We start from the raw sequence: 12,335 nt of genomic DNA on the forward strand, positions 1-12,335 counted from the left end.
AGATGAATATGTTGGCTGAAAGTCAGTTTGGATTCAGAAGCGGATCCATGTGTTTCCATCTTGTTGAGCTTTTACTTAACCCGCGCCGTCCCGAGGACGTACTTTCACGTCCTCACGTTTTGTCACAGCCAGTCCCGAGGACGTACTTCAACGTCCTGCAATTGCAAGGTTCATAAAATCCACAATTTTCAAAATTCGCAGGAGATTTTCGTTTCGCCCGGGTACCCAAGCCTCCCCTACCTGCCGCCAGGCGGGCAGCGTCCTAGACCCCGCGTGACCCGCGCTCACCCTTGTCTCGGTCACTCACCTGCCAGCAGTGACCCAGGTCAGACATGGCGCGGAAAGGTCTCTCAGATGAGCAAATTGCATCCGTCCTGGAAGCCTTCACTGAAGACTGATTCTCCACTCGATGATGATGTGGTGGATCGCGATTACATCCAGCCAGAGGAAGAAATAAGTAGCAGTGATGAGGAGGTCCCTTCGCCCCGAAAAACGCGGTATGTGACATACCGTAAGGCAATGGAAGGCCAGCCTGCTCCCCAACCACGTGCACAGCTATCTCTCCATCACGATTCTGATCAGGACGAGGATGAGGACGATGAGGATGACGGAGGCCTAGGACGTGATATCGCCGAGTGGTTGGGAAAGGAGAAAATATCACCACGTGGATCAGAAGGTGGGGCGAGACGACACCTAAGGTATGGTTCAAGTACTTTGTCTGGGGAAGTAGCAAGTGGTGTGGTGGGATTGCTGGGAGAAAGGGAAAGTGTTGTGGCGGCAGCGCGGGGTGAAAGTGAGAGTGGTGTGGGGGTAGTGCGGGGTGAAGGGGCCAGTGGTGTGAGGGAGGCAGCACGAGCACGTGGTGCTCGTAGGCCTAGGGGAGAGGAGGTTGAGTCACTCCCCAGCACTTCTTTCGCCCCTGAATATTCACAAACTTCCTCCCCACAGCCCCAGGATGTGGGGAAAGGAAAGAAAGGGAAGGGAAAGGGCAAAGGAAAAGGGAGAGGGAAGAGAAGTGCGAGTGATGAGAGGCGCCGCTCTCCACCTCCCCAACCTCCCCCACCACCCTCACCTCCCCACCCTGACGAAGGGGACGATGGTGACGTGGCTGGAGACGGTGGTGTCACGTGGAACTGGGAGGATGGGAGTAATTTCACTCCCATCATTCACCAGTTCACTGAGGAGTGGCGGTCAGGTTGCACGGCTCCAGGTGTAAATGCTGGGTCGTCACGTTTTGATTTTTTCAACTTGTTTTTTGATGAGGCGTTTGTTGGGCGCATAGTAGAACAGACAAATATATTTTCACAATCCCAGCGCCTTGAAAGTGAACGCCTAGGAACCACAAGCAAGCATGCAGAACAGTATGACTATCCCGTGACTATATCAGAGATGTTCCTATTTTTTGCCCTGGTAATCTTGATGGGTGTGGTGAGGAAAAATCAAATTCCTGCCTACTGGACAACGGACCCAATCATCCTAACACCTTTCTTTGGAAAGGTGATGGGTCGTAATAGATTTCAGTTTATTCTCGGCCACCTCCACTTTTTTGATGCAGATGATCCAGCCAATGCAAATAACACCGATAAAATGAGGAGAATTAGGCTGGTATTTGATCATTTACGGGAAATGTTCCGCTCCTCATTTTATCCCTACAGAGACCTCGTCATAGACGAGAGTCTTGTGTTGTGGAGAGGCAATATTTCCTTTAGGCAGTATATACCCAGCAAGAGACACCGTTTCGGGTTCAAGATCTTTGTTATGTGTGACTGTAAGACTGGTTATGTGCAAGACATAGTCTTGTACACGGGCGCACAGACAGATATAATAGAAGATCGGAGTATAGGACTCTCTGGGGCCGTGGTGAAGACAATGATAGAAGAGTACCTTCATCGTGGTCATGTTTTGTACCTGGACAACTGGTACACTAGCCCTCTTCTCGCTAGGTTCCTCCACCAACACGACACCGGAGTCTGTGGTACAGTCAAGAGAAACCATCGCCATATGGTCAAGATAGGGAGGAAACTTGACAAGAATGAGGTGGTTTTCTTCCAGGCCAATAACATCCTTGCAACCCTGTGGAACCACAACAGGGAAGTTTGCCTCCCTATCAACTGTTCACAGCCCCCTGATGCACCGCACAGACTCCGTGGATCACCGTAGCGAGAGGAGGCGCAACGTATGGAAACCAGAGTCTGTACTTGCCTATAATCTGAACATGAGGCAAGTTGATCAGTCAGACTCGATGATTTCAAGTGTTGACTGTGCCAGGACAACGATGAAGTGGTACAAGAAACTCTTTTTCCACTTGCTCGACATCACGGTCCTGAACGCCCACTACCTGCACGCAATGACCACCGGAGTATCCGAGACCTTTGAGGGGTTTGTGAGGGAGCTGGCACGTGAAATAATCGCCAAGCATGCCCAGGAAAGACCCCACACCGCCCCCGCGTCCCCCGTGCTGCTCAGACTCCCCTACGTCTTGCAGGCCGCCACTACCCCAGCGCAATCCCTTCCGAACCAAACCGTCGTAAACCCCAGCGTCGCTGCCATGTATGTAAGCACTCGACAGTCAGACCATCCACGCAGAGAAAAGACACAAGATACGAGTGTGTCGAGTGCAATGTTGCGTTGTGCCTTCAGCCTTGTTTCAAGGAATATCATAATTTCCTACAGTTCTGAAACTGTGTGGGAAGGCGAAATGACGCTCATGATAATGGTAATGCCAGTCAGTAGGTGCTAAGTCAAATATAAAGTTGAAACGGGTGTTATTTTTTCAGAAAAGTAATGTATAAGATGAGAATTAGTGTAAGTGGAAAGAATTGTTATCAAAACTACACCCACTGTGTAAATCTGGTCAGTAAATATGTGATAGCAAGGAAATAAAGTGGAAACGGGTGTAATGTTAGCATGAATAAAACGTATAAGTTGAACATTACTGTAAGTTGTCATAATTGATGTCAGGAGTACACCCACATTCTGGTCAGTAAGTATGTGATAGGAATTATATACAGTGGATGATGTTGTAATGTTAGTAGTAAGGTATTTTATAAGTTGATTACTTGTGTAAGATGAAACAAATGATATCGCGATAACACTCCCTGTGTAAGTACGCGCAAATATGACGCTAAGTTCCATCGTACGTTCAGAAATGATGTAATATCAATTATATCAAGTGTTTACATGTGCAATGTTAGTGTAGAATTATTATATAAGTAAAAAAATAGGTTGTAAGTTGAATTAGTTGTCATAGCGACTTCACCGTGTGTGTTACTATGCGCTATTATTACGCTATATATTTACGTAAGGCCTGAAATAATCTCAAAACAGTTCTATAAAGTTGAAAAGTGTATAATAATATTAGAAAGGTATTATGTTAGTAGAAAAAGCACAATACGAGTTGAAACATCAGTCACAGCGAGTTCACTCACTACGTAAATAAGCACTAGCATTACGCTAAATGTTATCAAAAGGCCTGTGAATACGTAAAAACAGTTCAATATAATGTAAAATGGTATAATGTTATTGTAGAAGTATTATGTAAGTAAAAAAAATTATATGTATCATGATTTTAGAATGTTAGCGATTCATGGGAACCAAGTTGGCCGATTTTGCTCGTTTCTCACGATGGTACAATGGTTATTTCTGCTCTATTTTTGTATAAAATCCAATATACTCTTTTATCACATGTTTTTATGTTTGTAATAAATTCATTTCTACTTACTTTCATTGGTTTCCCAAACTTATAATACCATAGAAAACGTTTGATGCTCACACCGCATAGGGAGAACACGGGGCCAGGTGGGACCAAGGCATACCTGGTTAAGCTAATTAGGGACCCCAGGGACCACTTTCTTTGCCACCGGCCATTGTTTCTGACCAAAAGCGAAAGTTTAAGCAAAAAAAAAAAAGGGTCGAAAAATGCCCGGGATTGGGGGGTACCAGTGGTCGAAAAGTGGCCGGGACGGGGCGGGTTAAGAGCGACTGACGTGTTACAGGAGAGAGACGGTTGGGTGCATTGTGTGTACTGTATTTAGATTTGGAAAAGGCCTTCGACAAGGTACCCCATAACAGACTAATATGGATACTAGAGCACATAGGACTGAAGGGGATCCTCTTGGAATAGATGAGAGACTTTTTGAGAGACAGACAAATGAAGAAAGTAATAAAGGATAGGATGTCTGGATGCAGGGAAGTAACAAGTGGAGTCTCACAGGGCTCGGTGCTGGCGCCAGTAATGTTCCTGATTTACGTAAATGATATGGTAGATGGAGTGAACAGTTATGCAAGTCTGTTTGCTGATGATGCAAAGATCTTGAGGAGGGTAGGGGTTGAGGAGGATTGTAAAATCCAGGAGGATCTGGATAGGATACACGATTGGAGCCGGATGTGGGAAATGAAATTCAACGCAAAGAAATGTAAAATATTGGAAACGGGTAAAAGTAACAAGAGGCCATCAATGAATTATTTGATGGGTAATGAACCAATCACAAAAGCGAAAGAAGAGAAATATTTGGGAGTGCTGGTTGAGAATAGTTGGTTACCTGAAAAACATTTTAACAAGACAGTTAGAGAGATGTATAAGCTCTTGACTAACGTAAGAGTAGCATTTCATTATAAGGATGAGGAGATGATGAAAAAATTGATAGTGGCCATGATCTGCCCCAGGTCAGAATATGCAGCAGAAGTGTGGTCCCCACACAAAAAGAAAGATATAAACAAGATTGTGAGAATACAAAGAACAGCAAACAAAATGGTCCCCAGTCTGGCAGATCTGTCACACAGAGAGAGACTGGAAAAGCAGGATTTGCCTTCCTTAGAGGAAAGGAAAAAGAGGAGCGACATGATTGCAGTGTTCAGGACCATGATAGGAGTAGATAAAATTGACAGAGAAGATCAGTTTGTAAGGGATAAGAGAGTAACAAGAGGACACGGTATGAAACTGAAGAAGCCAAGCTGCATGAACAATACCAAGAAATATGTATAGACCTGTGGAATAGCCTAGACAAAGAGATCATCCAGTCTAAAAACATAAACGAGTTAAAAGCTAAATTTGACTTATTGAGAAATAGAGACGGGACCCCACAAGCATAGCTCATTTCCTGTATATCAAAATTAGGTAAATACAATTAGGTAAATACACACACAAATAAAATAAAATACAGGCATACCCTGGTTTAACAATGTAACTGGTTTGGAAAAACCCCATCATTAGGCAGGGTATTGTATATCGGGGTACTTTTAACATGTAATGTGGAGTGTTTATCAGCCTTGGGTTTCCCCCCAAACCAAACATCCAAATGCGCCCCAACACTAGTTTAAAGCCAATCTAAATGGCCTAACAGCTGTCAAGGAAGCTAACCTAAGCCTAACACCTTTAAGTAATTCACTAAAATCAACAAATAAATCTGAAAATCATCAAATGTAAGTCTGGAAAGAATCAAGCTTAGTAAACTGTAACCCAAAATGACAATGTTCACTCCACCTTTGGCTAAAACACATTAATCAATGTCTAAAAACAGTTTATAAATCAATCAAAACACATAATTTTAGTCTATCATCAAAATCGATAAAAAAAAATCAAAACCCATCATTAAACCGGGGTTTGGTCATCGTTAGGCAGGGTATGGTGGAAGAGTATTTCTACCCCCATCGATAAGCCGGGGTACCGCATCTAGAGATATTGTATATCAAGGTATTACTATAATTAGAAGAACTGTATGTCAGGACCTTTCCCTCACTGAATTGTACTCTACAGAGCAAATAAAATCCCTGTATAAAGTCAACAACTGGGCAAGGGTAAAGAAGGCATGGAGTGGTCTCCATCACCTGGGAATAATTCCTAGGGCAGGGCCTCATCTTAGAATCCCTCAAAGCCATCAGAAACTTCAGGCACAGCACCATAATTGTTGGCAGAAATCGGCTCAGGTGTACGATTACAATGTTTTTTAACAGCACAATACGCAATAACATCAGGAGTGCAGATATCCATTTTCCTGTGATAATGAAGACAGGTTACCAAATAAAAATGAAATATTACTCACACACATGTGGCTCATCAGGGGAGCTGAGGTCCATGACTACATACAGTATTGGTGTCTGGCACTGGTAGTTGTGCTGCCATCGTGAATCCACCCACACACTTCGATGTCACCGTTCACAACCCTCCATCATGGTATAATCTGACATGAAAAGTCATTGTAGCTACAAATAAAAACCATTACATCATAAAATAAATCAGCAAAGGCAAAGTGCAATTTTAAGCTGTGATATAGGGAGTAGCTCCACTGAGAATAAATAAATTCATTCATCCATCCATCCATACATAACAAATCACTAGTGCTTGCCTGCAAAAATTTAATTAATAGCCTTTCCATCACAAAATGTTTGCAAATACCATTATCTCTGTTTTCATACTGTTGTTCGGCCCACAATGACCGATCCTGACCATAGCCGCAAAAATTACTCTCACAGTTTCACATGTCAGGATTTTTAGCAATCCTGTGCGGTTGCACTGTGGAAAATCATCAACAATTTTAATTTTTCTGACACTCTCTGGGATTACCCTAACCAAATGCAAAAAGAATTGACTCGGTATCTATTACTGTACTGCTCTCATGGATGAAACGAACAAATGATTTTTACGTTTTTGAGTCGCAGTTACCAACAATTTCACATCATATCACACACAATCACCAAAATTTTTGTCTGGTATTTTTCTGAAACTCCCTGGTCTTACTGCCAACCAAATGGAAAAATAATTGGGTTGACATCTATTAAACAGACACAGCCTAACTTTTATTATTTTGATTTACTGCCCCATCAGAAGTGTACTGGCTTGGGATGTTATTATTGTCCTGTCATTATAGGTTATCCATTCACTAGCCATGGAGCACCATTATTTTTTTTATTTTTTTTCTGGTTTTGGAACTAAAGGCCACAAACACTCAATCCCAATCACCAGCTTTGAACCCCTAAATCATCCTTAAATCACTCCTAAACCACCCACCAAGGTTTCACCCTTCATCTCCAATGAAGTATTTATTATTTTCGTCTTGAAACTAATTAATGGTAGAATAATATTAATGTCATACAAAAGTGCGATGATTTGCAGATCAAAGATGTCCTTCTGCCGTCCACCATCCTCCATTTAGGGAACGTTTTTATAACCAGGAGTTCTATATCGCGGTTATATCACTGAAGGCGTACCTCTCCATCACTAAAAAATATACATACGTAGCAACGTTAGTACTTGGATGGGTGACCGCCTGGGAACACCAGATGCTCTTGGCATCCCTACATGCCAAGTGGGGTTGGTGGAGGATTAGTGCCCCTCCCTGTAAAACAATTAACTCCAAGCCCTTGACCACCCCGTTTGGGATACATGGCGTCTGGCAATGGATGGATGGATGGATAAACGGGACGCAAGCTAACCAGCCCCAAGATACGCCTGAAATTTCTATCACCCAGTTCTCGACACATCTCACAATATTACATAAATTAAACAACACCAATTTACTCTCCAGAACGTCTGTAACTGATACAAGTGCTTACATCTGCTTTAAATGGACAAAAACAGGGATGCGAGTCTACATATACAAGCGATTCTTACCCGCAAAGAAGGCGCCGACGACCGTAGGCGAAGGGGATCTGAAAACAAAAGGTGCGAGTTCAGGAATATCTCCAATCGCTTAACTATACCTTAATAATCATTCGGAAAAATTATGTCACCTCTCCAGCTAATTCATTTTTGCAATATATAAATGATACAATGCAGAGGTTGATTTATTATCAGCGAAAGTATTTGACCCACTGCCCGCCACTGGAGAGTCGCGAAATGGTGGGATGAGTGTGTGCCTTACTGTCGCCATATTGAAACAACCACTCCTCGCCTCTGGTATAGTTTCTTTCTCTGTCAGTGCTGTTTCTATGTATACATAAATATCTTAATACAAAAATATACATAGATTATGATTTTCTCTGCTAGCTCTACGAATTACATGGGATACATTTAGCCAAGAGTATGAATAAACAAGGTCGTAGGTTGCTTCACTGAAGAACATACCTATTTTCGTTTGCATTTTTTTACGATCATAAAACTGCGGTCGATGGAAAGTGCACATCCTGTATACAGGTATTACAATAATGAATATTTCGTCATCATATAGTACTCCAGTATGTTACAAGGAATTTGTTTAACATGTGATTAATCATGAAATCCCTAGGGAAATCGTAAGATGAGTTTAAATTTGGATGGGTTAATTAAAATTAGGTTAATTTAGGCTGCAGTTTGGTTAGGCTGGGATAATCTAGGCTAATTTTAGGTCAGGTTAGGTTAGGTTAGGTTGGATAGGTTACGTTAGGTTAATTTATATGCTAAATTATTCTTAGGCGTTCATCTAGATTAACCAAACCTTGATTATTCCAGCCTAACCTAACCGCAGCATAAATCAACCTAACCTTAATTAACCCATCCTAATTCAAATTCATTTCACGAATTCCCTAGGGACTTCATTACACAAATTCCCTGTATCATACCTATAAGCACATTGTATAGAGTCATTATCTATCGTCTATATCTATCTATCTATCTATCTATCTAAATCTGTTTATCTATATAGATCTACATGTACATAACTCAGCGACATTACAACTCTCTCCCAGATCACCCTGTCAGATTGCCCTCTCTCCACCCCCTCCCCCTCACTCTATTTTTCCCACCCCATCATTCCATTCTTCCTCGCTCTCCCCCACCTCCTTTCCTCCCGTCCACCTCTCACATACACTCCCAGTTAGTTTCTCATTCTCCATCCTCTCCACTCAGTCCCTCCATCTCATCCTTGGTCTCCCCCTCCACCACACTCATACACTCCTAGTTAGTCTCTCATTCTCCATCCTCACCACTCCATCCCTCCATCTCCTCCTTGGTCTCCTCCACGACACTGACATACACTCCTAGTTAGTGCCTCACTCTCCATCCATTCCACTCAATCCATCTCATCCTTGGTCTTCCACTCCACTACACTCACATACACTCCTAGTTAGTCTCTCTCTCCATCCTCTCCACTCAGTCCCTCCATTTCATCCTTGGTCTCCCTCTCCACCACACTCATATAAACTCTCATAGTAGGGCTCCCGCTTTCCACTCAGTCCCTCCATCTCATCCTTGGTCTCCCCGTCCAACTCACTCACATACACTCCTAGTTAGTCTCTCACTCTCCATCCTCTACACAGCCTATTTTTTCATGGTCTGGTCGCTTTTACCTGACAAAATCTGTATATAATTTCTTTTCAGTTTGGTGCTGGAGGGGGACGCCTTCACGTGGTGGCACTGATATTGGTGGTAAGGTCCACTTCCAGGTTATACAAACGTCACTCAGCTCCCTCTCTATCCCCTGAAATGAGAATGGTGGACTGCAGGAAGGCAGCTTCACCCTTCACTGAGTTCACATTTCAGATGAACTTGGGGCTACTACTACTACTACTACTACTACTACTACTACTACTACTATTTCTACGAATACTACTGCTTCTGTTGCTGCTGCTACTCAGTTCAGGTAATGGCCATGTGTAGTCTGAATTAAAGCTTGACTAGCAATCAAGGACAGTCCCCCGTACCTGATAACCAAGACAATTTGTATATCATGCAACCACCATTTAGTATTAAAGGTGTGGGGATTTACCCAGTCCGTCAGATGAAATCACAACAGCTATACGTATCGATGGGTTAAGCTCATCAATCCCATGACATATTTTGTACTGTATCGTTCATACCGTACTGTTTATAAAGGCTCCAGCATGCTTGTATGCCTTGGCCTTGGTCACCCACGCTCTCCACGTTGTTAGATCCCTGGCAGCCCCCCTATTCAGCCCCTTATCCCTGAGGTCACACTCTATGACATCCCAGGTCTTTTTCGGTCTGCCTGCCCCCAACGTTCACACTTCTCACTTTCCGCACCCAATTGTCATCCTTCATCCTCTCTACATGCCCAAACTATCTCAATCTACCCCTCCTCATCACAACACCAATACATTCCAGTCCCACCCTTCCTCCCAAACCATCTCAATCTACTCCTCCTTATCACAACACCAATACATTCCAGTCCCATCCTTCCTCCTAAACCATCTCAATGTACCCGTCCTCATCACAACACCAATACTCTCCAGTCCCATCCTTCCATCCAAACCATCTCAATCTACCCCTCCTCATTACATCACCAATACACTCCAGTCCCATCCTTCCCCCCAAACCATCTCAATCTAACCCTCCTCATTACATCACCAATACACTCAGTCCCATCCTTCCTCCCAAACCGTCACAATCTACCTCACCTCATCACAACACCAATACACTCCGGTCCCATCCCTCCTCTTAACTTTTCCGTAGTAAACCTAGTCCCCCCCAGGCCTGGCATTCAAGGACACACAACACATCCACCGAATCATTGTCATTTCTGTACATCTGAGTCTATGAATATCCTCTCCCTTTACTGCTCTCTCACTAGCATACAGCATTACGCTCCTAGCACCGCAAACTAGCACCGAACATTTTTAACTAACGTATATTTCTGGGTGCCACCTATTCATCGTCATGGGTAACAGCAAGACTATTTACCGTATTTAGCGTGGTTCACGAGCGTTAATAACAAATTGCAGAGGCATCAAAGTGATCAATTGTTTAGCAAAATTATATGATATGGTCCTATGTTCTTGGCTAAACACATGCTTTCCTCTCTAGCGTGAGCAGGCTGGCAGTCAGTCTGGGTGGGGTGGAAGGATTCTGGTACGGTTAGGAAGCTTACTAACACCTCGTTCTTACAGATTTATTTCTGATTCTGTTCCATTACTACATTCTTCTGTATTACTTAGGGGAAACGGGAAAAAGAAGTGTGTGGTAATCACTGAGGCATTTGTCTTCTTAGCGTAATAGGGAAAGTATACAACAGGATACTTACTGACAGAGTTAGGGAGATACAGTAACAAAGGAATTAGTTGGAGAAGAACAGGGAGGTTTTAGGAAGGGTAAAGGTTGCGTAGATCAGATATTCATTCTTGGAACTTTAGAGAAAAAGTTTCTAGAGAAGGGAAAGAAGTTGTGAGGCCTTCATGGATTTAGAGAAAGCTTATGACAGGGTGGATAGACATGAAATGTGGAAAGTATTAAGAATACATGGAGTAAGTGGGAAATTGCTGAATGCCGTGAAGAGTATATATGAAGCTGCTAAGGCTGCAATGCACGTGGATAGCAAGCTGCGTGAATTTTTCTGTGTGAATTTTGGACTGAAACAGGGATGTGTCATGTCCCCAAGGTTGTTCAATCTGTATATGGAATGGGTTATAAAAGAGATCCAAGGTTGGGCAGTGGATGTTGGAGTGACTAATGATAGAGGGCAGTGTTTGGAAACTCCCTGTACTGTTTTTTGAAGATGATACTGTATTGTTAAGTGATGACGAAGGGGAGTTGCAAGGCTTGGTGAATGAGCTTGGGAGTGTGTGTAAGAAACGGAATCTAAAGGCGAATGTAGGGAAGAGTAAAGTTATGGTCTTCGGGAGAAGTGAAGTTAATGAATGTACTGTGAGGGTGGATGAAGAGGAAATGGAAAAAGTGAGTGCGTACTCGGGTAGTGTGATGAGTATGGATGGAAGATTAGAGGGCAAAGTGCTTGAAAGGGTACAACAGGGAAGAAAGGTTGCTGGTTCTTTATCAGCGGCGATAAGGAACAGGGAAGTGTGCATGGAAGTAAAAAAGTCACTGCATGATAGTACTGTGATACCAACTCTAACGTATGGAAGTGAAGCTTGAGCCTTATTGGATGGACACAAGTCAATAGTGAGAGCAGTGGAAAGGAGTTATTTGAGAGGAGCATGTGGAGTTACGTGGAGAAGAGACTGGCAAATGGGGAAGTGAAGGAGCGTTGTGGTGTGGACGTGGATGTGATAGAAAGCGTTGGGAGAAATACTGAGGTAGTTTGGCCATGTGGAGAGGATGGAGAGCGAAAGACTAACAAGGAAAGTGGAGGCAGGGAGGGGAAGGGGGAGGCCAAGGATGAGATGGAAGGATGGAGTGGGAGAGGTATATGAGACAGGGGGTGAGAGCTGGGTGCAAGGCAGTGAAGTGGCGTTGGACAGGGTGACATGGAGGCGATTTGTTTGTGGCCACCCCTTATAGGATTGAGGCATCTGGCAATAGACAGATAGATTTATGTCGATGCAGAAAGACAAAAGAAACAAACCAGGAGATATTAATGTGTAGTTTGGAAAATAAATCGTTAAGGAAGAGGTGTTAGGGAGCCTGCTTACCCGGTGAAAATACAAGCCCAGGTGAGGGACTGAAAGCT

This window comes from Coenobita brevimanus, chromosome 94 (genome assembly GCF_032717465.1).
Source record: "Coenobita brevimanus isolate Jiangsu-jjx chromosome 94, ASM3271746v2, whole genome shotgun sequence".
NCBI classification, from domain to species: Eukaryota; Metazoa; Arthropoda; class Malacostraca; order Decapoda; family Coenobitidae; genus Coenobita; species Coenobita brevimanus.